This window comes from Oryctolagus cuniculus, chromosome 3 (assembly GCF_051225735.1).
Source record: "Oryctolagus cuniculus isolate XC-2025 breed Fujian yellow rabbit chromosome 3, ASM5122573v1, whole genome shotgun sequence".
NCBI classification, from domain to species: Eukaryota; Metazoa; Chordata; class Mammalia; order Lagomorpha; family Leporidae; genus Oryctolagus; species Oryctolagus cuniculus.
In genome coordinates this window covers 167,078,429-167,105,943 of record NC_142869.1, presented here as the reverse complement: position 1 = coordinate 167,105,943, position 27,515 = coordinate 167,078,429, and the positions used below count along the sequence as shown (strand labels likewise).

Here is a 27,515-nt window from a genome sequence, read left to right as displayed (position 1 = left end):
CTTATTAGTGTCATTTCAGGGGGCTTCTCCACACGCTCAGGAGACACCAGCAAGGCATAAATCTTTTTCTCGTTCATCCCTCTAGTCCACCTGTCGCAGAAAGGCAAACACTGGGGGTGTAAAATCAAACGAGTAGAAATGAGGACAGATCCGACACGGCAGGAGAACGGAGTTTTGCAGCGTGGGAGCGTTGCTACTCCTCTGACTGTCTCCAGAGGAGCCGTGCCCCTCGGCTTTCACCTTGTGCCATCTGGACACGGGAGGTGGGGGGTGCAGGGAGGAGGGAAAGAAAAGACCAAGAGAAAAAGAAGGGGCCAAGAAACCAAGGATTCCAGCGCTGTCCCAGGAACCACCACGGACAGAGATGGCAAATCCGGTCGCTGAAATCCCTCCAAGACAATTGTGCTCATTCTCCTCCGTGGCCTCATCGCCACCAGCATCGCCTTCAATTTTGCCTGCTCTCTGCCAACCCCTTTGCTGATCAGACCATCTTATTAGCGACCCCGCCTCTAGCATCAAGGTCGTTCACAGACCTCAGGCTGCCAGGAAAGCAGGTACAAGAGGAGAGACAAAAGGACTGGAGAGGATGGAGAGGCATTCTGAGTCCCGCTAACGAGCGCCATGACTCATGAGCTGACTCAGAGGCACAGTCGCCTGGGAGAGCGAGGAGGCCGGGGACGTGGTGTCACGTAGAGAGCCGCCTGCAGCCCTGACATCCGAGGGAGGAGCAGCTCCTGAAGACTGACGGGGAGGCTGGAGGCTGAGCTGTGATCCTGCAGCCTTCTGCACTTTAAGAAACATACAGCATTCGCTCGTGACCCTGGCCTTGCTCTGTGGCAAATCTTCCAATACGAACTCCATGGGAATTCATTGTTATTGGTCCCTGAGAAGTAGAGGGGAATCGCGTGCCACCTCATATTTTCTAAAAATCTCAATTGGAAAATGAGGATCATCTTGAAGAACACCCTAATCCAACGTGTGCTAATATATAGATACCTTTAAAAAGATTTCTTTATTTCAAAGATAGAGTCACACACCCACACGTGTGCACACACATACACACACACACACATCTCCTGTCTGCTGGTTCACCTCCCAGATGGCCACAAAGGCTGAGTCAGGGTCAGGCTGAAGTCAGACACAGGAACCACATTTGGGTCTCCCACATGGGTAGCAGGGCCCAGGTCCTTGAGCCACGATCTGCTGCTTCCCAGGTGCGTTAGCAGGAAGCTGGATTGGAAGCGGAGCAGCTGGGACTTGAACCAGGCACACCGATATGGGATGTGGCTGTCCCGAGCAGCAGCTTAACTGGTTGTGCCACAACATCCACCCCTAGATTGCCATTTTGAAAGATGAAAACAGGGGACGGCGCCGCGGCTCACTAGGCTAATCCTCTGCCTTGCGGCGCTGGCACACCGGGTTCTAGTCCCAGTCGGGGCACTGGATTCTGTCCCGGTTGCCCCTCTTCCAGGCCAGCTCTCTGCTATGGCCAGGGAGTGCAGTGGAAGATGGCCCAAGTGCTTGGGCCCTGCACCCCATGGGAGACCAGGAGAAGTACCTGGCTCCTGCCATCAGATCAGCGCGGTGCGCTGGCCGCAGCGCGCCAGCCGTGGCAGCCATTGGAGGGTGAACCAAAGGCAAAAGGAAGACCTTTCTCTCTGTCTCTCTCTCTCTCACTGTCCACTCTGCCTGTCAAATAAATAAAAGAACGATGAAAACAGGTTGAGTGTTTGGTTAGGGTGCCTGTGTCCCCCATCCGAGAAGCTGGGTTCTAGTCCCAGCTCTGCTCGCGTCTGCAGCTTCTTGCTAAAGCAGACTCTGGGGGACAGTGGTCCTGGCTCCTACATAGGAGCATGGGAGATTGGGACTGAGTTCCTAGCTCTTTTTTTTTTTTAAGTTAGAGTTTTAGAGAGAGGGAGAGACAGAGACAGAGAGAGATCTTCCCTCTGCTGGTTTACTCCCCAAATGGCTGCAATGGCCGGCGCTGGGCTAGGCTCAAACTAGGAATCAGGAGCTTCTTCTGGGTCTCCCACATGGGTGCAGGGGCCCAAACACTTGGGCCATCTTCTACTGCTTTCCCAGGTGCATCAGCAGGGAGCTGGATTGGAAGTGGAGCAGCCGGGACTCGAACCGGTGCCCATATGGGATGCTGGTACTGCAGGAAGTGGCCTTACCCACTATGCCACAGCGCTGGCTCCAAGAGTTCCTAGCTCTTGACTCCAACCTTCAGCATGGCCCAGCCCCAGACACTGCAAGCATTTGGGGAGTGAGCTTGTGGATAAGAGGAGTTCTGTCTCTATTTTTCTGTGGCTCAAATAAATAAACAAATATTTTAAAAAACAAAAGCATGTGACTGTCTTTTGTCTTGCTAACTGATAATTAAGGTTTTGACCTCGAGGATTCCAAGGCTGGGAACTGCATTGTCCTGTATGGACATTGTCCCGCATGGACTATAGTGAGATAGTGTGACTGTTCTCCATCATACACAAACTCTATGTACGTGCATTTGTGAGAAGGCTGGATGTACATATAGACTACTGGGGAAATACAATTTGCCTCCATTTGTTAAATAACCCACACAGATACAGAATCCACAGCCCTGTTCAGACTATGTAAAGCAGCTGAGCTATCTAAAAATCATTTTGGTGGGTTACATATTTTTAATTTGCGCACTGGTATCACCAGTGCACGTCCTCACTGCCATGGCATCGTGGCTGTGGACAGGCAGGAGTCCCTGGGCAGCTCGGTCACAGGTGAGTGTTCGTGCAGATGCAAAATACTTGGCTTCAAAAGCAGGAGTCTTTCAACTTGGCCTGCTCCCCAGCAGAGAGCGAGAGTGATTGATCCGAAGGTTTTAGCCTTGGTCAACTTGTTTTCTGTTGCCCGCAGCATTGTAAAGAATTTAGTTTTGGGTGTTTTGCAGTGTCATTAATCCTTGTGTCTCTGATTTTGACAAAAGCAGTGAGGATGTTCAATGTACAATTGAGAATTGTCTTATGGTTATGATGGAAATAAAAGAGATTAGCAACTTGAACCTGGTAATAAAAAAAATCAACAGTGTCGTGTGTGGATAATAGGGGTGATTATGAATGACAAGGAGAGATTCAACCGTGGGAAAAATGCTGGCTGAGTCTATGCAATGACCAGCAATGAACAAAAATTGAGGAAACAAAATCTAAGAAATAGAAATAATTTTGAATGTGTGATTGCAGGACCGATATCAACTTTGAAAGCTGGGATCCAGATATTAATTCTGGATGAAGCTCCTGGTTCCTGGCTTTGGCCTGGCCTAACCCCAGACCATTGTAGCCATTTGGGGAGAGAACCAGTGGCTGGAAAATCTGTGTCTCTCCCTCTCTCTCTGTAACTATTCCTTTCAAATAAACAAATAAATCTTTATTAAAAAAATTTCAGGTAAAGGCTAAAATTTTGTGTAAACAATATAAAAATGGGGCTTGGCATTTAGCACAGAGGGCCTGGGCTCAGTACTGGCTCTGGCTCCTCTTGCCAGCTTCCTGCCAGTGCAGACTGTGGGAGGCAGTAGGTGAAGGCCTAAGCAGTTGGCTCCTTGCCACCCATGTGGGAGAACTGGATTGAGCTCTAGCTCGTAGCCTGAGCCAGGCCCAGCCATTGTGATCATTTGTGGCACGAACCAGTAGGTAGGGTCTTTCTGCCTCTCTAATAAATACAAAACCAAAATTTAAAAATAAACCCAGCTGTGGTGAAGTTTCTCATTCTGAAACCTCTGTGGAACACCAGGGATGGTATCACAGATTCTAGACCTATTAGGCCTACACCACATTGAATTCTCTAATGGGGGTTGCTTGGCAAATTCATCAACAGCTTTTTTGACTGATTTTTCCATATGTATGAATTGGTCTGTTTTGGGAAAAAGTGGCCTAGTAGAATGGAGATCAACGATAAGGAGAGAACGCTACCTAGTTTTAAAACTTAAGGGATCAGTGTGTCTTTCTAAGCTTAAATCACCCTTATTCAGCTCGTCTTACTAACAGTCTTTCAGAATTCACTGGTTTGTAAGGTATCTAAACATTTCTGTGTATGTTTTTTAAATCGTGCTTTCTCATTGCCGTTGGGGAGTGAGATTCACCTTTGGCTTTTTGCTGGCTCTTAAATGTAGTTTTTAAATGGCAGCCTGTAGTCTCATTTCCTTACTATGTCATTTGATCCACCTTTTGGCTGGACTCACAAGAATGCTGATATTAAAATCATTTGCCTTGGGTCCAGCACTGTGGTACAGTGGGTTAAAGGCCTGGCCTGCAGTGCCAGCATCCCATATGGAGCTGCTTTGAGTCCCAGATGCTCCACTTCCAATCCCGCTCCCTGCTAATGCTCCTAGGAAAGCAGTAGAAGATGGCCCAAGTCCCTGGGCCCCTGCACCCATGTGGGAGACCCCAAAGAAGCTTCAGGCTCCTGGCTTCAGATCAGCACAGCTCTGGCTGTTGTGGCCAATTGGGGAGTGAATCAGCGGATAAAAGACCTCTCTGTCTATCTCTCTGCCTCTCCTTCTCTCTCTGTGTAACTCTTTCAAATAAATAAATAAATCTTTAATAAATATGTTTAAAGTTTTAATGTTTCCAGTTTTACCTTTGGAAAGATTTTGCCAACTAATATCTCTACCAGAAAATGATCAACGTTCCTATTTCCTTGTACCTTTGTTGATATAGAAGCTATCTTTCTTCTCTCTTCATTCTGTTTTTTTAAATGTTCCTGAAATCTCTATGATTTTAAATTCATGTTCTTTGCCAAATTTTCTGTTGAGATATTTCCCTTTAAATTATGGATGTGTAGAGCCAAGCATTCGGCAGAGCGGCTAAGCCTCACTCGGGATGCCTGTGTCCCTTATCAAAGGGCCCGGGGTTCAAGTCCCAGCTCCACTTCTGATGCAGCTCCCTGCTAACGCACGCCCTGGGAGGCAGCAGAGGAGGACTCCAGGACTTGGGTGCCTGACACCCGAAGGGAGACCGAGATGGAGCTCCAGGCACCTGACCTCAGCCTGGTCCAGCCTCGGTTGCTGCCAGCATCTGGGGGAGTTAACCACGAGATAGATCTCTGGCTCTGGCTCTCAACCTTCCAGAAATAAATGAATTTTTATTTTTTTATTTTTTATTTTTTTATTTTTTGACAGGCAGAGTGGACAGTGAGAGAGAGAGACAGAGAGAAAGGTCTTCCTTTTTGCTGTTGGTTCACCCTCCAATGGCCGCTGCTGCTGTCGCGCTGCGGCCGGCGCACCGCGCTGATCCAATGGCAGGAGCCAGGTGCTTCTCCTAGTCTCCCATGGGGTGCAGGGCCCAAGCACTTGGGCCATCCTCCACTGCACTCCCGGGCCATAGCAGAGAGCTGGCCTGGAAGAGGGGCAACCGGGACAGAATCCGGCGCCCCGACCGGGACTAGAACCCGGTGTGCCGGCGCCGCAAGGCGGAGGATTAGCCTAGTGAGCCGCAGCGCCGGCTAATAAATGCATTTTTAAAAAGTATTGATGTGTCATAGTGCTTTATATATTCAGGAGAGTTTCCATTCCTCCAGTTTTTTATTAGCCTTTTAACTTTCCTTGTTGTAGCCACCACTGTTGCTTTATTTCTAAGGCTGAAATTTCACCAGTATCAATTAATCCACCTGGCTGATGAGCACACTAAATGAGAAGGTAGTTGTGAAATACTAGGAAGTACACAGGATTTTTATCACATACTTCCAATGGCGATGCTCCCTAGAAATCTACAAGTCTATCATGAATTTGTATACAGGTATCCTCCTGTTTCTGGCTCCGACAGTCTCTTACAAAACAAGAAATTAATTACATGGTCTGCATTGTAGTTACTAGAACTGTTAGGAAAACAAAGATACTGGATATAAAAATACTCTGCGACTTTCATATGCGTCAACATAAAAAGCAAGCTGCTGCACTATTGTTCCTTTACTTTTTTTTTTTTTTTTTTGACAGGCAGAGTTAGACAGTGAGAGAGACAGAGAGAAAGGTCTTCCTTCCGTTGGTTCACCCCCCAGATGGCCGCACGGCCAGCGCGCTGCGCTGATCCAAAGCCAGGAGCCAGGTGCTTCCTCCTGGTCTCCCATGTGGGTGCAGGGCCCAAGCACTTGGGCCATCCTCCACTGCCTTCCTGGGCCACAGCAGAGAGCTGGCCTGGAAGAGGGGCAACCGGGACAGAATCCGGCGCCCTGACCAGGACTAGAACCCGGGGTATCAGCGCTGCATGTGGAGGATTAGCCTAGTGAGCTGCGGCGCCGGCCATTCCTTTACTTTGAAATCTCTAATTAACCCAACACATGCCTGTTGTAACAGGAAAGCCATTGTGTTCATCCTTACTTTCACCTCAGGCTAGCAGCCAAGCCCGGGGTAGGTGTGGGGCACAGGGAATTAAGCGGCTGCTTGCGATGCCCACCTGCATTCCACATCCAAGCGCTGGGTCAAGTCCTGGCTGCTCTGCTTCTGATCCAGCTCCCTGCTAACTTGTCCTGGGAGAGAGCAGGTGATGGCTTAGGTATCTGGACCCCTATCACCCTTACGGGAGACCTGGATGGAGCTCTGGCTTCCTGGCTTCAGCCTGCCCCAGCTGCAGCCATTCTGGGCATTTGGGGAATGACTCAGTGGAGCGAAGATTGCTCTCTCTCCCCATATGGCTTCTTCTGTCTGTCTCTCTATATCTGTCTCTTCCTCTCTCTCAAGTAAAGATACCAATAATCTTTTTAAAAGGTTATTTTTAATTTGAAAGGTAGAGTTACAGAGAGAGGGACACACACACACACACACACAGAGAGGAAGGGGGTGGGGGTCTTCCATCTGCTGGTTCACTCCCCAGATGGATGCAATGGCCAGCATTGGGCCATGCTGAAACCATGAACGAGGAGCTTATCTGGGTCTCCCATGTGGGTGGCAGGGGCTCAAACACTTGGGTCATCATCTACTGCTTTTTCTAGGCCATTAGCAGGGAGCTAGATGGGAAGCGGGACAGACGGGACACAAGCCGGTACCCATATGGGATGCCAGCCCGGCAGACGTCAGCTTTACCCACTATGCCACAATGCCAGTCCCCAAAATACCAATCATTTTTAAAAATCTATTTCCTCTCCTCACTGGGAACACAGCTAGACTGTGCTTTCAGTCTTCCTGTGGTTAGGGGTGGCCACGTGACTGTGTCCTAGCACATACAATGTGAGCAGAGCTCATGAGCACCACTCGAGGCCCAGCCCATCATCCCGTCCCCACACAGCCTTCCGTGTCCTCTCTCTGTCCCTCAGAAAGATGTCAATGCCTGGAGCTGGCTCGTAAGCCACAGATTGAAGGCGGTGGGTTCACAAGGTAGAAGAAGGACCTGCGCCTTCGAATCACTGCTTGAAAGACAGCCACCCCCCCAGCAGAACGCCCATTTTGGATGGTGTACGAGCGAAACCAGAATTTCCTATCATGTTTGAGCCATAGACATTCTGAGATTTGATGATTAGAGCAGCCGGTGTTGCCTTCATTCACACAGACCTGAGGCCCCCCGACCCACCATCTGTCCAACGCACGAATCTTCCCCGGCGTTCTAGAGCACAGGGCGTTGGTCCTTGTACGTCAGCCACCACAGAATCTCCCCTGGACTGTGTTAGTCATCTTTGTCTCCCGGGAGCCTGGCAAGCCTGGCATTTGGCAGGTGCTCGGGAACTGTTTCTGGATGAAGGAACGAACGAGCGCTGGAACACCTCCAGAGATAAAGAATTCTTTGCTATATTCATCAATTTAATGCCCTTCAAGCAGCTTGAATTATTGAAAATGACTTATGCAAGGCTGACCCGCATCACCCTTGAACACACACCAATCGACGAGGCTCCTTCAATGGCACACGACGTTCCCATTCAATCGTTCTTGGAATCTACAGGACAGACCTTCGTACATTTGATGGTTCTTCCCCACACCACTTCCAGGGCAAATCCTCTCCAGCCTCTGAGCCAGCTGACCTAGGTTTGTCCTCATTCCCCATTCAACAGAACCTCAGAACAGAACGTTATACTGGGCACGTGCTGAGCAGCCCATGATGGAAACATTGCCCCTTCCTAGTCGGGACTTAATCAAGCAGCTTAATATTCTGATAGTCGTCTTTGGGGTAGCCTAATAAGTGGTGGCTTGTGAGCAAGCTCCTGCCTCTTCCCTCTCCTCCTCCTGCACCTCTGACACACACACCAGTTCTCCGTGAACAAGTCACTTCGCCTGAGACTCAATTCTCACAGGCAAGAAGAGGGGGTGAGCTAGATGATTACAGAGTTTTTTTTTTTTTCCCATTCGAACAGTCTCTGAATCCACAACAGGGCATCACACACCTCGAAGTGGAATCACTCACTCGATGCAGCAGAGTCTAAATTGGCCTGGAACCATGACGCTCATCAAACAACATGAACCTGTGCAGGTCGCTTTTCCCAGCTGTGCTAGGCTTTACCCACAGATGTTTGCATGCTGCATGATAAATTGCAGATCTACACTAAGGCCAACGGATTATGCTGAACCATCACGGTCAAGGAGAGAGGGAGAGAGAGCACCAGGGGAGCTGAGGTTTACCCCCAGGGGTCTCCCCAGCATTGCATTAACTCAAGGACAGGGACCCTGCAAAGGGGGATGTCCATCTCAGCAGGAATCCTGGTTTGCTATGTTGTGAATTTCTTTATCTCATTCCACACACCAAACAACCAACCCAACAAATGCCCTCAGCCTTGGGAAAATAAAAGCCTTCTGCTGGGGGAATCACATCACATCTGCATCTCTCTCTCTCGCCCTTGGCCAGTTTCTTGAAAGCAGAGGAAGGCTTTCAGCTGATTAATTTCTCCCACGGCATCTGCCTCACAGCCCCCCACCCCCGTCTAAGAGGCTGCACCCACCTGTCACCCTAGACCAAGATGCCGCACATTATTATCGGACCTCCTTTGAAAACCTCATTGCCAGCTTTATAACCCGATCTGGGTACACTCCCCATCGGGGCCGCATTTCCTGTGGATGATGCGCTGGTTTCCTAGGTGACGGTGAGACGGAATAGACCTGTTAGCTTGTGGCTTCTGACTCACTCCCTGCGACCAACGACCAACGTCATAGGATCCTGGCTGATAATAAGCCTGCGTGTAAGGTAGCAGCGGGGTACTAATGGTTAAAACAATCCCATTGTACCAGCTCGCTCCCTCCCGCTAAGCAAACCAACAGATCCACCGAAATACTGGATCTGGAAAACCAAACGGCAGTTTTGAAACCTCACTTAGCTCCAAGTTCTACAGAAGCTTACTGTGGAGAACTCTCGAGAGCCACCCCCACCCCCCACCCCGATAGTTCCTCCCTTCCCTGTAGCATTTCCTTTCCTGTACAAGTATCAGGGTTCTCTAATGAGATGCCTTACGGAGGCTGAAGAGGTCACGGTGGACAGAAGGAAAAAAGTCACCAAGAGTCTGCGTGCTAACGTGACAGCTGCTTCTGCCCTTTGACACGCGTGCCCTGAGAGTAAACCGACAGGGGACTGAACAGTCACGCCCAGGAGGAAATACACACTTGTATGAGAGAGAGAGAGAGAGAGAGAGAGAGAGAGAGAGAGAGAGAGAATTTGAGACTGCATTTCTAGCTACCTCTTTCTGTCAACTGATTGTAGCAAGTCCAAGTCCAAGACTGCCCGGAATAAAAAACTCCAAGGGTTCCTTTGTCCTTCGGGTCTGAGCCACGGAAGACTGAAGAGATTCTTCAGATTCTTGCATTCCTTAAATGGCCAGCAAATCCGAAAGCTCCCCACTGGAGATAATGCATCTTGTTTTCCACGGGCCTTCGGCCTTCGGGAATGCTGTAAATAGCATCAGCAAGCATCCGAATGAATTAGACAGCAAATGTAGGTTAGCTTTATTTAGACAGATAAAGACAAGCAGAGAACGTCGCCTGGTTCAAGGGCAGTGCAGCCCGACACGCCAGCATTTCTCAGAGGAGGGGAAATTGCTTAGGGAGAGGGAGGTATTTTGGGCAAAGAGCAAAGTTCCTTGGATCTCCAAGGGAAGTGATGCTGAGCTCCAAGGCATTTTAGAACAGGACTGAAGAATGGTCTGCCACCCACACCCACTGAAGGCAAGAGTTGCGCATTTAAAATGCAAGACAGAGCCTGGCACACACAGCCTTTCCTCTCTCCCCTTCCTGGCGAGCACGGCCAGAACCCCAGCTGTTTAGGTGGAAATGTTCTCAGCTCCTCTGAGTAGAGCACGAGATCTCGGGCACATTCCCGATCAGGAGACACAGACGTCCCTGGGGCCTGCAAGGAGCCCCCACGGGTGCCAAGGTGCTGCGTCTTTTTGGTGAAATGGTGCAGAATCTGCACGTACCCGACATACATCCTCCTCCTGTATTTTTTTTTTTTTGACAGGCAGAGTGGACAGTGAGAGAGAGACAGAGAGAAAGGTCTTCCTTTGCTGTTGGTTCACCCTCCAATGGCTGCCGCGGCCGGTGCGCTGCGGCAGGTGCACCGCGCTGATCCGATGGCAGGAGCCAGGTGCTTCTCCTGGTCTCCCATGGGGTGCAGGGCCCAAGCACCTGGGCCATCGTCCACTGCACTCCCTGGCCACAGCAGAGAGCTGGCCTGGAAGAGGGGCAACCGGGACAGAATCCGGCGCCCCGACTGGGACTAGAACCCGGTGTGCTGGCGCCACAAGGCGGAGGATTAGCCTAGTGAGCCGCGGCGCCGGTCTCCTCCTGCATTTTTTTACATCATCTCTCGATTACACGTAACACCTAAGACAATGTAAATACCATGTAAATAATGATAACAGTGGCAAAGGGAGAAGTTTGTATGTGTTCAGTACAGATGCAACCGTTGTAGGCCTAATTATGTTTTCTTTTTGAAGATTTATTTTATTTATTTGAAAAGAAGAGTGATGGGGAGAGACAGAGAGAGAGTCTTTCATCTGCTGGTTTACTCCCCAAATGGCTGCAACAGCTAGGACTGAGCCAGGCTGAAGCCAGGAGCCAGGAACTCCATCTGGGTCTCCCACATGGACGGCTGGGATTAAGCACTTGGGGCCATCCTCTGCTGCTTTCCCAGGCACAGCAGCAGGAAGCTGGACTGGAAGTGGAGCAGCTGGGACTCTGCTATGTCCCTGATATGGGCTGCTGGCATTGCAAGCGGCCACTTAACCCACTGCACCACACTGCTGGCCCCAACTACATTTTCTATGTGAGCTTCATTGAGTCTGTGGGTTCGGGACCCACAGATACAGTAGAGGGGCCCCCTGCATGTCCAGATGGGGGGGTCCCTGGAGAAGCAGTAAAGCCTGCTCTCCAGAGAGCAAAGAAACTGGCAAATTTGGGGGAACTCACTCATTAGACCAAAATGTAAACGGTTGACAAAGTTGCCGTCAGTGAGTTAGGTTTGTGTTCTCTCTCTTCCTTTGCCCCCTACCTTGGATTACTTTCTGAAAATAAATGCTTCTTTTTATATCTTTTCTGAAAATAAATGCCTTATGGAAGGGAGGCAGTGAGTCTATAAAAATATAACTTTGTGGGTTTTTGTTTTGTTTTTACTGTGAGGCTTATAGCTTCTTATTGAACATTTTGCTGGTTTCTCTTCAGTGGGCAAAAGTCAAATGCTAGTTGACATTTTCAAGTTCAGCAGCTTATAGCCCCATTCATATTTAGAGTGAAAAAAGACACTTTCAACTAGGAGACGTATTATTTGAATAAATTATGATTTAAAAGTTTTAATTTTGTGAGTAAACCAATTATCCCTAACATTTTCCTAAAGACTGAGTATCTGAAAGGTATAGTTATACACACACACACACACACAATCTTCCATCTGCTGTTCACCCCCAAATGGCCACAACAGCGGGGGCTGGGCCAGGCTGATGTTAGGGGCCAGGAAGTCCATACTGGTATTCCGTATGGGTGCAAGGACCCAAGTGCTTGGGCCATCCTCTGCTGCTTTCCCAGGCACATTAGCAGGGAGCTGGATCAGAAGCAGAACAACCGGGACTTGAACTGACAGAAACAGGATGCCAGCATTGGAAATGCAGCGTAACCCACTGCACCAGCACTGCAACATGATTTTCATTGTGAAATTGACAAACCAGTTCACCATTCGAAGCCATGATGATTCTAGGAAGGTGCTAGAAAGCCAATCACCGTGACTATGTTTATAAAGTTTGGATGCCAAACCTGTTCCAGTCTCTTATTTTTGTAAAATCCCTTCACCTGAAGCCAGTCCTATAAATTTTTCATGGGTGTAGTTACGTGGATCTAATCAGAAGGAAAATTGCCCTTTTATTTCTTTCTGGCACAGGTATTAACATTTCTCCATGACCTGAAATGAAAAACCTTAACTCCATCCCTGGGGCCTGTATTCCTTGTTCTGACACTTCAGTCCTCTCAATAAATTAGAGTCTATTAGAATTTCTCAATTTGGGACTGGCATTGTGGTGTAACGGGTAAAGCCACCGCCTGTGACGCCAACATCCCATATGGGCACCGGTTCCTATCCTGGCTGCTCCACTTCTGATCCAGCTCCTTGCTAATGGCTTTGTAAAAGCAGTGGAGGATGGCTTAAGTGTTTATTTAGGATCCTGCCACCCACATGGGAGAACCTGATGAAGCTCCTGACTCCTGGCTTTGGCCGGGCCCAGTCCTGGCCATTGTGGCCATCTGGGGAATGAACCAGTAGATAGAAGACTTCTCTTTCTCTCCCTCTCTCTCTGTAACTGTGCATTTCAAATAAATAAATAAATAAATAAGTAATCTTAAAAAAATAATTTCTCAATTTGTGCCAGTAATAAGGAGACCTTTTAAATATTCTTCAGGAAGTCAATTTCAGATCTAATTTTTAATATTTTTTAAGTTTTGAGGAAAAAACTTACATGGAGAGAGAATGAAAAGTTAAAATCAATCATATTTGCCCAAAGAAATAAAATATATTCATATGCAACTTTAAAAAATTATAGCAATTTTTTGTGTGTTTTTTCTATGTTCTTTATGCTTGCAAGACCAAATGTTATTATTTCAGTAATCTTATAATGCTTTAAAGAAGAAATAAATAATAGCATTTAACTGGGGAAAATAAGAGTCCCACAGTTTATTCTTGTTTTTGTGACATCTGTGGCTCTTCAGCGTGACATTGGCAATGTTCCTCTGTTGACGCAACTTCCTTCTCTCTTTTTTCTGGTCAAGGCTGTTTCAACCCCCCCCCCCCCCCCCCCCGCCCCAGGCTCTGAGCCATCCTGCAGCTTGTCCGAGCGGTCCCAGAGCTGTCTCTTCATTCTCAGAATATCCACTTCTGTTTTCTGTGGCAACACCCACACGTAAACATCTAGCGGCCCATGTGCACAGACACTGGCCCACACACTCCCTGGGAGATAGTCACACACACACACACACACACACACACACTCACAGGCCCCACCCTTCCATCCCTCCCCAGGCGGCTCAGCCTGCTCCCGCTGTTTGCCAGCCCTGGCAACAGGAGCAGCATCCAAGTATCCTGTGTCAGCTCTGTGATGGGGGCCGGCAGTAACCACGTTGCTGCTTCCAAGGAAGCTCTGAGGTCACCTGGACCAGGGAGGTGGCCGAGCAGGTTCAAGATGCTGGAGGCAGATGTTGCAGGCTGCACGTAGCGGGAAGACGGGGAGGAACACGAGCCCGCCCCCCTGAAGTGCCTGGTCCCCTCTGTCTGCTGACAACTGCATACTGACATTGCAAGACAGCTCAAGGTACCACCTCTGCCTGGAGCTTTTCCTCATATGCTACCCGTGCCCTCCTCTGCACCTCTGCAACCCTTGTTTAGTTAGATGATCCCACCCCCACCACACACACACACACACAGAGCTCAAGCCTATCAGATGGAAAAACTTTTAAAGGGAAAGGCCTTGGCTGAGTCCTCTGCTCTCTCAGCACCTGGCACACAGTGGGCAGTCAGCACATGCAGAATGGATGAACGCAATCCACTTCCCCCGCCATGGGGAATTAGCAACTGACCCTGGGTGGGGGAAAGAGGAAGTAGGGTGTTGTCATGTGGAGGTCGTTTCCCCCTCTTTAAAGTTGCCATTGGCAGGGGACAGTCGCCTCCCATATGGGAGTGCCACTTCAAGTCCCAGCTGCTCCACTTCCGCTCCAGCTCCCTGTTAAAGCACCTGGGAAAGCAGCAGGTGGTGGCTGCTTGAGCTACTGCAATGCATGTGGGAGACCCTCGTGGAGTTCTTGGTACTTGGCTTCTGGCCCTCCCAGTCCCAGCTGTTGTGGCTTTTGGGAGAATGAACCAGTGTACGGAAGCTCTCTCTCTCTCTCTCTCTCTCTCTGCGTTTCAAATAAATCTTAAAAAAAGAGTTGACACTGGCAATGAAGACAATCTCCCATCATGGACGGCACAGACCCAGCCACTGCAATATCCTGACTCCCACTGCCAAGTTCTTCCAGTGCCCAGTAGACAAGTCCAACCGTGGTCACAGGATCAGCCTTTGAAAACGGTGCAAGAGCCCAGGAGAAGAAACCGTTAGGTCCAGGAAGGTTGCTTCGGTAATGGGAAAATGTGACGAAAAAGACTCACGTTGCACAGCGAAATGTTTCACCATTTCAAAGGTTTACACATCAAAAGAGAGGATGAGGATGAGACCGAGCTGTGTTAGGTTCTCCACCTGTAGGACCTCATTCTAATTCCCACAAAAGCTGGTCGAAGAGATGCTGCTTTCAAGTTACAGAGGAAGAAATCAGGGGTCAGCAAGGATGGGAGTTAGGGGACAGTCTCTCAGCAGTGCCCAAGTCCATGGGGCTCCAAAGCTGTCACTTCTCTCCACTCCTCCCAAGAGCTGTTTTTAAAACATTGACCTCGACGTCTCAGAGGGGCTGAAAACAAAGAGTGGACATTAAGCGAGGCCCCTGTGATGGTCCTCAAGGGAGGCTGGAAACGTGGGGGGACAGGCCTCATTAGTCCACACTCGCAGCGCGAGTCTGTAGTGAGTGCCCAGTACTGAACGGGGCGATGAAGTGAGGGTTTTCTCGAATGGGACCCGCGCGGGCGGGCAGGCAGGGGTCAGCTCTGGCTGTGCGGGAGCGCAGGGGAAGAAGCCAGTCTGAGCTGGAGCCAGACCCTCGAAGGTTTTGAGGAAGAGCCTGAACTTGAACTACAGCACCCCAAATTATTGTTGAATCCATCCTGACACCAGCTGATCGAAGGTCAAAAGGCAGCCAGGGTGGGGAGGGGCACGGAGCTCCAGCCAGCCGGCCCTCCCCGCGGTCCCACCCTCGCCACCCGCACACCACCTCGGCGGGCCCCTCCCGCTCGCTCCCCCAGCGAAAATTCCGCAGGGAAACGACAGTTCCTCCCCCTCCCTTCCTGTTCCGTAGGCTCCACAGCACTCTCACCTCTCGCCAGGGCGGGAACTGGATCCCGATGGCTTAATTGAGTTAAAAGGAACAGCGCGGCCCTCTAAAAGCCTCTCCCGGCTCCCTCCCGGCCAGGACGGGTTCGCTAGCACAGAATCCCGAAGCCCTGGAAGGCAGCAGTTCTGGAAGCCACGAGAAAAGGCTTGTTTACATTTTTCTCTGGGGCTGAAACCTGGCTATTTAAACTTCAACCAGAGGCAATTATAAGACCCTGGTGAGCAGCCTTCGCAGCAAGGGGAACCAGATGCCGACAGCGAGGCTTGGAAGGAGGACAGACAGACACGGGTGGGAAGCAAAGGTGCCACCTAGGCCCAGAGTTAGTGCAGGGAGAGGGGGCAGAGGAGGCAGCAGGGTTGGGGTTGCCATCCCCCCCCCCCCCCCCCAAGCACAGCCGACCAAGGCTCCCCTGTCTTTTTCCCTTCTTGGATCAGAAGTGCAATGACCTAGAGAAACACCCGGCTCTCTTCCCAGCAGGCCAAGTCTCCTCTTGGGTTCAGGTTTTCCTGGCAAAGACCCCACCCCGCTCCTCGGAGCCTGGATGAGCGGGCCCAATGACGTCAGAGGAAACGCCCCCTTTACAAAGGACCCCGCTCCAGTAGCCCTCAGGTGCACGCACTGATCTGCAAGTGCCACGTAGTCTACGGGGGGGCCCCCTGGGCTGTGCCCCACAGATGTATGTTGGAAATCCCATCAACAAACCGATGGTATGGGTAGTGCAGTTTTCGGGGAGTGATTAGGTTACACGGGGCCAAGCCCTCAAAAGCGGAAAGTGGGGCCCACATTGTTAAACTGCCGCTTTGCAACGGTGGCATCCCGAATCAGAGTGCTGCTTGCAGTCCACTTCCACTCCGGCTCCCTGCTGATGTACCAGGGAGGGCAGCAGACGAGGGCCCACACTCCTGGGCCCCGGCCACCTGGGTGGGAGATCTGGATGGAGCTCCAGGCTCCCGGCTTCAGCCTGGCCCAGCCCCTGCCATTTGTGGCCATTTGGGGGAGTGAACCAGAGGATGGAAGACCTCTCTCTCCCTCTTCTCTCTCTCCTCCCTCTCTCTGCTACTCTTTCAAATAAACAAAATAAATCTTTGAAAAAATCATGGAAAATGGAATTAAAAAATAAGTTTAAAAAAAAAAGGCAAAGGATGAGATTAGCCTGCTTGTAAAAGAGTCCCCTGGGGCTGCCTTCCCTCCATCCACCTATGCAGACATAGCAAGAAGACGGCGTCTGCGACCCTCAGCACACGCTGAATCCAACCGTGACTTCATGTTGCACCTGCCAACGTGCAGGCCGCTGAGCAAGACGTTCCTACTGTCACTGGGCACCTGCTTTATGGCATTTTTCTGACCAGCCCGATGGGCAAAGATACCAGCTCCTCCAGCCTCTCTTATGTCAAGGAGTTCGGCCTCTATCTTACAGAATTTTATTCCTTTGAATTCCATGTTTTTTTTTTTAAGATGTATTTATGTTTTTATTTGAAAAACAAAGTGGCAGAGCGGGAAAGACACAGAGAGAGGGGAAGAGAGAGAAAGGGAGATCTTCCATCTGCTGGTTTACTCCCCAGCACTCTGGGTTCAGGTTTGCCTGACAAAGACCCAAGCAAGCCATTTGGGGCACAGGTGCGGAGTCCTGAGGAAGGTGTGAGGTTCAGGGCCGTAGCCATGGGTTTCCAGAGTGAAGACGCCAATGTCAAGGGCTTCTCTCAAGATCAGCGTGCCACCCTCCCTGGAAGGTCCGTCCTACAGCTCTGAACTGCCTCCTGACTCCAGCCAAGCACCTAAAAGATTCATGACCCTGGTCACAAGAGCTGGGCGTGGAAGGCTCCCTGCAACCTCACCTGACTGGTGACAGATCCCGAGGTACTGCCCTTGCTGATATTGGGCTGGGCAAATAATAGTGTTTGGTACACACTGAAATTTTCTTTCTTTGCCTTCCTTATGCCCTGATCAGATTCTGGAGGCTTCCGCGGGAGACAGCCTGAGTGCATGGCTGCTAGGAGACATCCCACGAGCTGCCCAGGAGCTTCAGGGAGACCCCCACGGCGTCCAACACCCAGCAGAGGTGTTGGACCTGGGGAAGTGAGTCTGTAAAATCAGGCAGTTCTGGGGAACTGGATGTAAACCAGAGAGGCTTGGGGTGGGTGCTCAGTGCACTGGTTAACATGCCTGCGTCCCGAACCAGAGTGCCTGGCTGGAGTCCTGATTTGCACCCTGGAAGGCAGCAGGTGGTAGCCCAAGAACTTGGGTCCCTGCCACCTGTGGGAGACTGAGGTTGACCTCCAGGCTCCTGGCTTTGGCCTGGCCCAGCTCTGGCTGGGGAGTGAACCAGCAGATCAGCGGATGCACGATCTCTTTCTCTGTCCATCTCTGTCTTGACTTCCAAATAAAAAGTGAAAACATGAATAAGTAAGTTTTTAAAAATATAAAGCAGAGAGGCAGTACAGAGCAGTGGTTGGAAGCATGGATTCAGGGGCTGGCTTTGTGGTGTAGTGGGTAAAGCTGCTGCCTGCAGTGCTGGCATCCCTTATGGGCATCAGTTGCTCCACTTTTTTTTTTTTTAATAGGCAGAGTGGACAGTGAAAGAGTGAAAGAGAGAGACAGAGAGAAAGGTCTTCCTTTTTGCCGTTGGTTCACCCTCCAATGGCCGCCGTGGCCGGCGCACTGCGCTGATCCAAAGCCAGGAGCCAGGTGCTTCTCCTGGTCTCCCATAGGGTGCAGGGCCCAAGCACTTGGGCCATCCTCCATTGCACTCCCTGGCCACAGCAGAGAGCCGGCCTGGAAGAGGGGCAGCCAGGACAGAATCCGGCGCCCCGACCGGGACTAGAACCCTGTATGCCGGCGCCACAAGGCAGAGGATTAGCCTAGTGAGCCACGGCGCCGGCTGCTCCATTTCTGATCCAGCTCCCTGCTAATGCTTCTGGGCAGCAGAAGATGTCCCAAGTGCTTGTGTCCCTGTACTCATGTGGGAGACCTGGATGAAGCTCCTGGCTCCTGGCTTCAGCCTGGCCCAGCCCTGGCCATTGCAGCCATTTGGGGGAGTGAACCAGCAGATGGAAGATCTTTCTGTCTATCTCTCCCCATCCCGCTCTGTAATCTGCCTTTCAAATAAATAAAATCAATCTTTAAAAAAAAAAAAAAGCAAAAGCCATCAATTCAGGTGGCCAGCATGGTGGCATAATAGGTTAAGCCAACATATGCAATACCAGGTCAAGTCCCGGCTGCTCCACTTGCAATCCAGCTCCCTGCTGATGCTCCTGGGAAAGCAGTGGAGCATGGCCCAGGTGTTTGGAACCCTGGACCCACGTGGGAAACTGGAAGAAGCTCTTGGCTCCTGGCTTCAGCCTGGCCCAGCCTTTGCCATTGCAGCTATTTGAGGAGTGAACCAGCAGATGGAAGACCTCTCTCCTTTTCTTTCTCTGTAGCTCTGCCTTTCAAATAAAAATAAATAAATAAAAAGCATGGATGCAGGAGCAGATTGGGAGATGTTAGCAGTGTTACTTAACCTCTCTGGGCCATGGTTTCCTTATCCACAAAACTCAGATAATAGTTCTTCCCACCTCACGGGGTTTTTGAGTTAATATTTAAAGGATGAAATGAGTTAATATTTTAAAGCCCTTAGAACAGTGCATCATATAGCAAGAACATTTAAGTGTTACATTTAAAAGGTAATGTTGGGTGGGGTGGTGCTGTGGCATAGCGGGTAAAGCCACCTCCTGCAGTGCTGGCATCCCATAAGGGCGCTGGTTTGAGTCCCAGCTGCTCCACTTCTGTTTCAGCTCTCTGCTATGGCCTGGGAAAGCAGTGGAGGATGGCCCAAGTCCTTGGGCCCCTGCACCAGAGTGGGAGACCTGGAGGAAGTTCTTGGCTCCTGGCTTAGGATCAGCCCAGCTTCATCCGCTGCGGCCATTTGGGGAGTGAACCAGCAGATGGAAGGCCTCTCTCTCCACTCTCCCCCACCCCCCGACTGTAACTCTGCCTTTCAAATAAAATAAAATAAACCTTTTTTTTTTTTTAAAAAAAAAGGTAATGTGGGTGCAGGTTTTAGTCAAGCAGGTGACACCTGATTCCTGCATCGGAATACCTGGGTTCAGATTCTGGCTCTGTTCCCAATTCCTGCTTCCTTTCAGTGCAACCCTGTCAGGTAGTTGCATCCCAGCTACCCAGGTGCATAGAATTCCTGGCTCCTGGTTTCAGCTTGGCCCAGGCCTGTCCATTGTGGACATCTGGGGAGTAAACCAGCAGATGGGAGCTCACACTGTCTCTGTCTGTTTGTCTCTCTGCCTTTCAAATTAATTCTTTAAAAAAGTCAAATCTCCAGCTCCACGAAATTTGGTTAGTTCTATGAGTGACCCATGTTCCTAAGGCTTTTGCTTGGTTCTGGTCCACAATTCCCCTCCTACCATACCAGCATGAGAAGGTAGCAGAAAAATACCCTAAGACTGAATCCTAGCAGTGTGCATGCCCAGGGTCCCAGCCATGCAAAACCAACAATGGAGAGCTCTGCTTGGTGCCTGGGCCACCAATGGGAAGCTCTCCATTCGAATCCCTCGGATCTTGGCCAGGCAACACACCAGTGTGGTCAGCAAACGCCACACTTTGGCGTCCCTCACTGGCATCCTGCACCAAGGCAGTGCGACAGAACACAAAAAGAGCCATAATTAAGAAAGGGGGCCGGCGCCACGGCTCACTAGGCTAATCCTCCGCCTAGCGGCGCCGGCACACCGGGTTCTAGTCCCGGTCAGGGCGCCGGATTCTGTCCCGGTTGCCCCTCTTCCAGGCCAGCTCTCTGCTGTGGCCAGGGAGTGCAGTGGAGGATGGCCCAGGTGCTTGGGCCCTGCACCCCATGGGAGACCAGGAAAAGCACCTGGCTCCTGGCTCCTGCCATCGGATCAGCGCGGTGCGCCGGCTGCAGCGCGCCGGCCGCGGCGGCCATTGGAGAGTGAACCAACGGCAAAGGAAGACCTTTCTCTCTGTCTCTCTCTCTCACTGTCCACTCTGCCTGTAAAAAAAAAAAAAAAAAAAGGGATGAGGGGCAGGGAAGCCAGCAGGTGGCAGGAGGAAGGGAACATCAGGGCAGGGGGAAACCAAACACCCAAAGGAAAAAGTAGAAAAGCCCAGGACTAGGAAACTTTTTCTATTTTTGACCAAGTGAAATAAACAAACAAACAAACACAAGCAAATAAGCCTGGGGACCAGGATCAGACAGACAAGTTCCAGAGCTGCAAATCCTGTGGGTTACTTCCCCCTTCCTGCAGCCAGGGCCTGGGAGCCCTTTGTATCTTGACCCAATAATGACTTCATTCCACAGACTTCCTTCCACATTTTTTTTCTTTCAAAGCCCATGGAAATTCTGTTTTAGGAAGTAGGAACAGGATCTAGGTTTAGGAAATATAAATGCAAAAAGGGCTCAGACAAGCCTACTTGAGATGCAAACAATAGTTGGTGTGACCAGGACAAATATCAAATCACAAATATTTGAGATTTTCCCCTCTGCGCCCAGGGGAGAAGTGCTGTTTGCTGAACCAGCTCCCGGAAGCACTTGGCCTGTGTCCTGCCGTGCAGGGTGGTGGACAGGAGGCAGCCACAAAGGGAAAGCACAATACTGGTCAAGTGCATACCATGCGCCAGACCTTCTGCTGGAAGCCAGGAAGTCAAGAGTGAATGAAACAAGCCCCTGCTTTCAGGAAGCTAACATTATTTTTTTTAATTGTGGTAAAATAAAATTTATCATTGGATCCATTTTTTTATTTATAATTTTTATTTATTTGATAGGCAGAACAATACACAGAGAGACAGACGAAGATGTTCCATCAGCTGGTTTGCTCTTCAAATACCCACGACAGCCTGGGCCGGGTCAGTAGCCAGGAACTCCATCCGGGTCTCCCAGGTGGGTGGCAGGAACCCAGGTACTTGCGCCATCACCTGCTGCCTCTGAACAGGCGCATTAGCAGAAAACTGGAATTGAGAACAAAGCTAGATCTCGAACCCAGGCACTGTGCTATCCCGAACAGCCTCTTAGCTGCTGGGCCATGTGCCCACGGCACCATCTCAGCCCTTTTTAAGTGTCCTTCACCAGTTTCTAAGTAGAGTCTTGCACACCAAGCTCCACAAATTTCCCATCCTGCAAAACTGAAACTCTATGCATCTTAAACACTTCCCTTTTCCTTTTCCTCATCCAGCCCCTAGCACCACCATTCTACTTTTGGTCAAGCAGAATCGTGCGATATTTGTCTTTTTGTGACCAGTCTATTTCACTTAGCATGATGACCTCAAGGTCCATCCATGTTGTCGTGTGTATCAGAATCCCCTTCATTTCTGAAGATGAACACTGCACCGTCGTATGTGCAAGTGTACATCACGCTTTCTCGATCGACTCACTTGTCAGCTGACATTTGGGTTGCTTCCACCTCTTGACCACTGTGAATGATGCTGCTATGATTGTGAGTGTACAATACCTCTTCAGACTCATCCTCTTTAAGGAGCCCATCCCACCAAATTTGCATTTTTTTTCACTATTATTTTATTTGTTTAAAAGGCAGAGAGACAGACACACAGAGAGAGCGATCTCCCACCTGACTGGCTCCCTGATGCCCACAACAACTGGGTCTGGGCCAGGTTGAAGCCATGAGATGAAAACTCAGTCCAGGGTCTCCCAAGTGGGTGGCGGAGACCTGAGGACTTGAGCCATCACTGCTGCCTCTGAGGGAGCACACGGAAGGAAGCTGGAGTTGGGAGTGCAGCCAGGGCTCAAGCCCAGGTACCCCAGCGTGGGATGTGAGCGTCCCAAGTGCATCTTTTTTTTTTTTTTTTTTTTTTGACAGGCAGAGTGGACAGTGAGAGAGAGAGACAGAGAGAAAGGTCTTCCTTTGCCGTTGGTTCACCCTCCAATGGCTGTCACGGCTGGTGCACCGCGCTGATCCGAAGGCAGGAGCCAGGTGCCTCTCCTGGTCTCCTGTGCAGGTGCAGGGCCCAAGCACTTGGGCCATCCTCCACTGCACTCCCGGGCCACAGCAGAGAGCTGGCCTGGAAGAGGGGCAACCAGGACAGAATCCGGCACCCCGACCGGGACTAGAACCTGGTGTGCAGGCACCACAAGGCGGAGGATTAGCCTAGTGAGCCGTGGTGCCGGCCCCAAGTGCATCTTAACCCCTGTGCAAATGCTCACCCATATTTACATGATGTGTTAGCCCAGTAGTTGGCCCAACTAGATGTTTAGCTGTACAGGAACCTGGGTTATCTGTCTTCATATCTTCATTTCATTTACAGGGTGGGCCTATAGTAGAATCTCAATAAATATTTATTGAACTAAATAATTTATTTCTATACTTCTTAGTCACTACCTTCACAGCTGGCTATTTTGCATATTTTAATAAATAAGTTTTGCAATTTTAATGAGTGCTATTTTGATTCAATTTCCATACTAAACTAGTTTATATAAGGGGCTGGTATCACAAATATCTAAATCTTAATCAACACTCACTCTCCAGATGAAATGCCATTGACAATTCATTCCTACTCTTTTTACTTAAGATCTTTCTTATTAAAGATTTATTTATTTATTTGAAAGACAGAGTTACAGAGAGAGAGGGAGAGACACAGAGAGAAAGAGATTCTGTCTGCTGGTTCACCCTTCAAATGGCTACAACGGTCGGGGGTGGGCCTGGAACTCCATCCGGGTCTCCCATGTAGGTGGCAGGGGCTCAAGCACTTGGGCCATCTTCTACTGCTTTCCCAGCTGCATGAGCAGGGAGCTGGGTAGGAAGTGGAGCAGCCAGGACTCGAACCAGTGCTCATACGGGTGCCAGCATTACAGGTAGCGGCTTAACCTACTGTACCACAACACTGGCTCCTTTCCTTCTTTTCCACACATCATGGTGCTGCCTAGACCCCGAAGACACTCATCAGGGGTCTGCTCAGTTCATGGAGCATCCCGGAGAAACCACAGCAAGAGCTTGGTTTGCTCAGCTTCAAGACTCCATTGAGGGGCCGGCGCCGCGGCTCACTAGGCTAATCCTCCGCCTTGCGGCGCCGGCACACCGGGTTCTAGTCCCGGTCGGGGCGCCGGATTCTGTCCCGGTTGCCCCTCTTCCAGGCCAGCTCTCTGCTGTGGCTAGGGAGTGCAGTGGAGGATGGCCCAAGTGCTTGGGCCCTGCACCCCATGGGAGACCAGGATAAGTACCTGGCTCCTGCCATTGGATCAGCGCGGTGCGCCGGCAGCAGCGCGCCAGCCGCGGCGGCCATTGGAGGGTGAACCAACGGCTAAAAGGAAGACCTTCCTCTCTGTCTCTCTCTCTCTCTCACTGTCCACTCTGCCTGTCCAAGAAAAAAAAAAAGACTAAAAAAAAAAAGACTCCATTGAGGATTAATTTTCACAAGACACAGGCTCATCTCTGGAGGAACGCATAGCCTGTGGTTCTGCCTGGTTATTCTTGGCAGCAACTAAATAAGAGGCCTCCATTTCCTCAGGTGTAGAAAATAGTCCTTACTTCTCTGCCCCACGACCCAGATAGCAGGCACAGATAGAATCCTAGAGTTTACAAAGCACAGAGACCAAAAGCTGCCGTGAGAGTTCTGAGTGGCGCCGTATTTGATGATGGCTGCTGCACAAAGCACCAGCAGTGGGAGAAGCTGGCTCTGAAACCCTTATAAAACCAACATGGGAATAACAGTCTCTGCTCCAGGTTGCGTTGGGGTTGCTAAACACTTGAGGCACCTGCTCAGCTCTCATGGTTACCAACGTGTAAAACAGAAAAAGGAGCAGACACGGTTGGCCCTGAACATCAGCTTCCCTGAGGATACAAAGCAATGGCTGGGGCTGAAGATGTGAACCTATCAGGCCCCAGGTCTGAAAGGAGGTGGTGGGTGCCTGAATGGGGCTTCTGCGGGGTAAGGGAGACCAACAGAGCCCTGCCCCGGGTCATGGGACTGGCCAGGAAGCCAGCCCTGCGCCCAGGACTACAGACTCGGCACACAGTCCCCACCTGGCCAGAGGTGAGGCCAGAGGGAAGGGCAGGGGACGAGACCACGAGTCCAGCACCTGCTGGCCTCCAGGACTGAATCTATGCCACCTCTGTTATCACAGGAGCAGGAAGAAACTCTCTGAACCTGGATGATACGATTATCGACGAAGAAAAACAAGCAGATTATGTGAAGACAATATGAGAAATAAGAAGCCGATTCAGCAAGGTTGATGGGTAAAAGATCAATGTGCAAAATTCCGCTGCAACTCTATCTCAATCTTTAATAGTGAGCAAAAGAAATTTTGCTTAATAGAAATAAGCAACACTCCATCTAAGAGTAAATATACATACGATGTGGATTTATGTGTATAAATAAGTTGTGAACTTTATGTATAAAGTATTTTTATAGAAGACATTCAAGAAGATTTGAGTAGAGACATGTACCATACTCATGAATTGGAACATTCATTACCATGTAGATGTCAGTTCCTTCAAAGCTAACATTTAATTTCCATGCAAACCCACTTTGAAAAATATCAACCCAGGAATCCAGCATTGTGGCATAGTGGGTTAGGCCACCACCTGTGGTACTAGCATCCCACATGGCTGCTGGTTCGAGTCCCAGCAGCTACTGCTAATGAACCTGTAAGGCAGTGAAAAGATAGCCCAAGTGCTTGGGCCCCTGCACCTGCCTGGGAGACCCAGATGAAGCTCCTGGCTTCAGATCTGCCCAGCTCTAGCCGTTATGGCCATTTGAGGAGTGAACCCTTGGATGGAAGACCTCTCCTCTCTGTCTCTCCCTTTCTCACTCTGTAACTCTACCTCTCAAATAAATAGAATAAATCTTTAAAGAAAAAGAGAAAAATACCAACCTAGGGAGTGGGGACTTAGCCCAGCAGGTCAGACGCCTGTGTCTCTCCTTGGAAGATGTGGGTTCAATTCCCTGCTCCAGCTCCTGACCGACCCCAGCTTCCCGCCAGTACAGACCTTGGGAGATAGTAGGTTCCTACCACCCACAGGGCATAGCATTTCAGGAATGAATCAGGTAATGGGATTCTCTCTCTCTCTCTCTCTCTCTCTCTCTATATATATATATATATAATAAATATATATCTCCCTCCCTCTCTTTTTTTCTGCCTTTCAAATATATTTTTTTTAAGATTTATTTATTTGAAAGGTAGAGTTGCAGAGAGAGAGAGAGAGAATTAACCAGTTGGTTAATTCTCCAAATGGCTGCAACTGTGGCTCAGCAGGTTCATCTATAATGCTCACAAAACCAGCATCCCATATTGGAGTGCTGGTTTGAGTCCCAGCTACTCTGCGTCTGATCCAGATTCCTGCTAATGCACCTGGGAAGGCAGCTGAAGATGGCCCAAGTGCTTGGGTGTCTGCCTCCCGCGGGGGTGGCCTGGATGGAGCTGGAGTAAGCCTGACTCAGATCTGGCTTTTGTGGCCATCTGGGGAGTGAACCAGGAGATGGGACATCCCTGCCCCACCCTGTGTGTCTGTCTGTCTCTGTCTGTCTGTCTCTCTCTCTCTCTGTCACTCTGCCTCTCAAATAAGTAAATAAATCTTAAAAAGTACAACTTAGAGAGGCTTAAGCTGTAAGAGGTTTATTTCAGATCACAAGATGTCCAGCGATAGATCCTGGTTAACCAGGCCACGCGATGGCATCACAGGACCTAGGGCCCTTCTGTGTTTGCCCAGCCATTCTCAGGGTGCTGGTCTCCAATGCATTCCCTCGGAGTGGCAAGATGGCTGCCACATGTCAGGCATCACATGCTCTTTCATCTTTGTGCAAGGAAGGAAGGACAAAGCTTCTGCTTATGCAGCTTTTTAGGGGAGAGGAGAACTTGCCCAGCCCATGCCATCCCCCACTCTAGCACAACGTCACTTGAATCCCCTGGGCCAGAGATGCTGCACACACCCCCCTCCAGGCTGACCCCAGTTTCCGGCTGCACACTATGGGGTGGAGACCACAGCTACAGGTAGAAGGAGATCTTGTCTGTTGTCCGGGTAACCACCCACCAGAACCAAGTCAGTTCTGAACACTGGGACATCACAATTCAAAGCCAGAGGTGGCATAGTAAGCCCGAAGTGAAAAGATGCGCTATTTAATAAATGGTGTTGGAATAATTGAATATTTATTTCCTGTTTCACATCATAGTACATTTAAAGATCTCAATGCAAACTAACATACTTTCAGAAAAAATATGAGATTATCTTTGCACCCTTAGGATAGGGAAGAGCTTACTAAATAAAGCACAAGAGGTAATAAAGAATAAAATGTAAAGGAAAATACTGACACTTTTTATCACTTTAAAATAAAAAGACAACCCAATAAACTGAAAAGACAAATGTAGACCAGGAGAAAATATTTTCTCGGATATTAAACCATCAGGATGCAGTATTCAGGGGCAAGTGTTTAGCCTGGCTGTTTCAATGCCTGCATCCCACACAGGACTGCTATGTTCCATTCCTGGCACCAGTTCCTGATTCCAACTTCCATAAAATGCAGACCCCAGGAGGCAGCAGTGATGGTTCGAGCAACTGGGTCCCTGCCACCCATGTGGAAGCCCTGGGTAACATCCAGGCCCTGGCCCAGCCCTGCCATTACCAACATTTGCAAGTACGAACCAGGGGATGAGAGCTGTCTGTTTCTCTACTTCTTAAATAAATAAATGAAAAATTCTGAAAGCCGAAAACATTTGTATTCAAAAATTATAAAGAACTCCCACAAAGCAATAAGAGAAACAGGCTACTTGAAAGAAAACTTGGCAAAGAACACAGACAAGCAAGTCCCAGAAGAGAAAACCTAATAGCCTTACAAGGAGATGCTCAATCTCACCGTAAGTAAAAGCAAAGCAAAATAAAACAATTGAAGTTGTTATTTCCTACCCATAAATCTGCAAAAAACTTTAAATTTTGAGAGTACCAAAAGTTAGCAAAATGTGGAGAGACTGAATTCTTGGAAAGCAAAATGACCATATAGATGGAAATGAATTCTAAGACCTAGTATCTCCTTTCTTACATATATTGCCTGGATTAAAGGCCCTCGACCAAGGATGACTCTGTCCCCCAGGGCTCATTAGGCAGCGTGGGGAAGCATTTTTGGTTGTCGAGCCTGGGGACAAGGAGAAGTGATGCTGCCAGTACCCAATGGGTACAGGTCA

The 27,515-nt window shown here is 49.7% G+C and overlaps 1 protein-coding gene and 1 long non-coding RNA gene across 21 annotated transcripts in view; both read right to left on the bottom strand.

The window, feature by feature from the left end:
* The window catches only part of LOC149127591 (uncharacterized), a 196,538-nt gene that overhangs the window by 65,727 nt on the left and 103,296 nt on the right, over positions 1 to 27,515 (bottom strand). For 5 of the 20 annotated variants that reach the window (XR_016231048.1, XR_016231051.1, XR_016231056.1 and 2 more), the window contains one exon: positions 9,613 to 9,821. The exons of the other annotated variants lie outside the window; for them this stretch is intronic. The gene's annotated coding sequence lies outside the window, so the exon portion shown is untranslated. The remainder of the gene's footprint in view (positions 1 to 9,612; positions 9,822 to 27,515) is intronic. 20 annotated transcript variants of the gene reach the window in all.
* On the bottom strand, positions 14,559 to 15,837 carry LOC149127592 (uncharacterized). Its single transcript, XR_016231065.1, has 2 exons — positions 15,368 to 15,837; positions 14,559 to 14,848 (listed from the first exon to the last, which is right to left on the bottom strand). It is a non-coding gene; the product is annotated as an uncharacterized LOC149127592 (long non-coding RNA).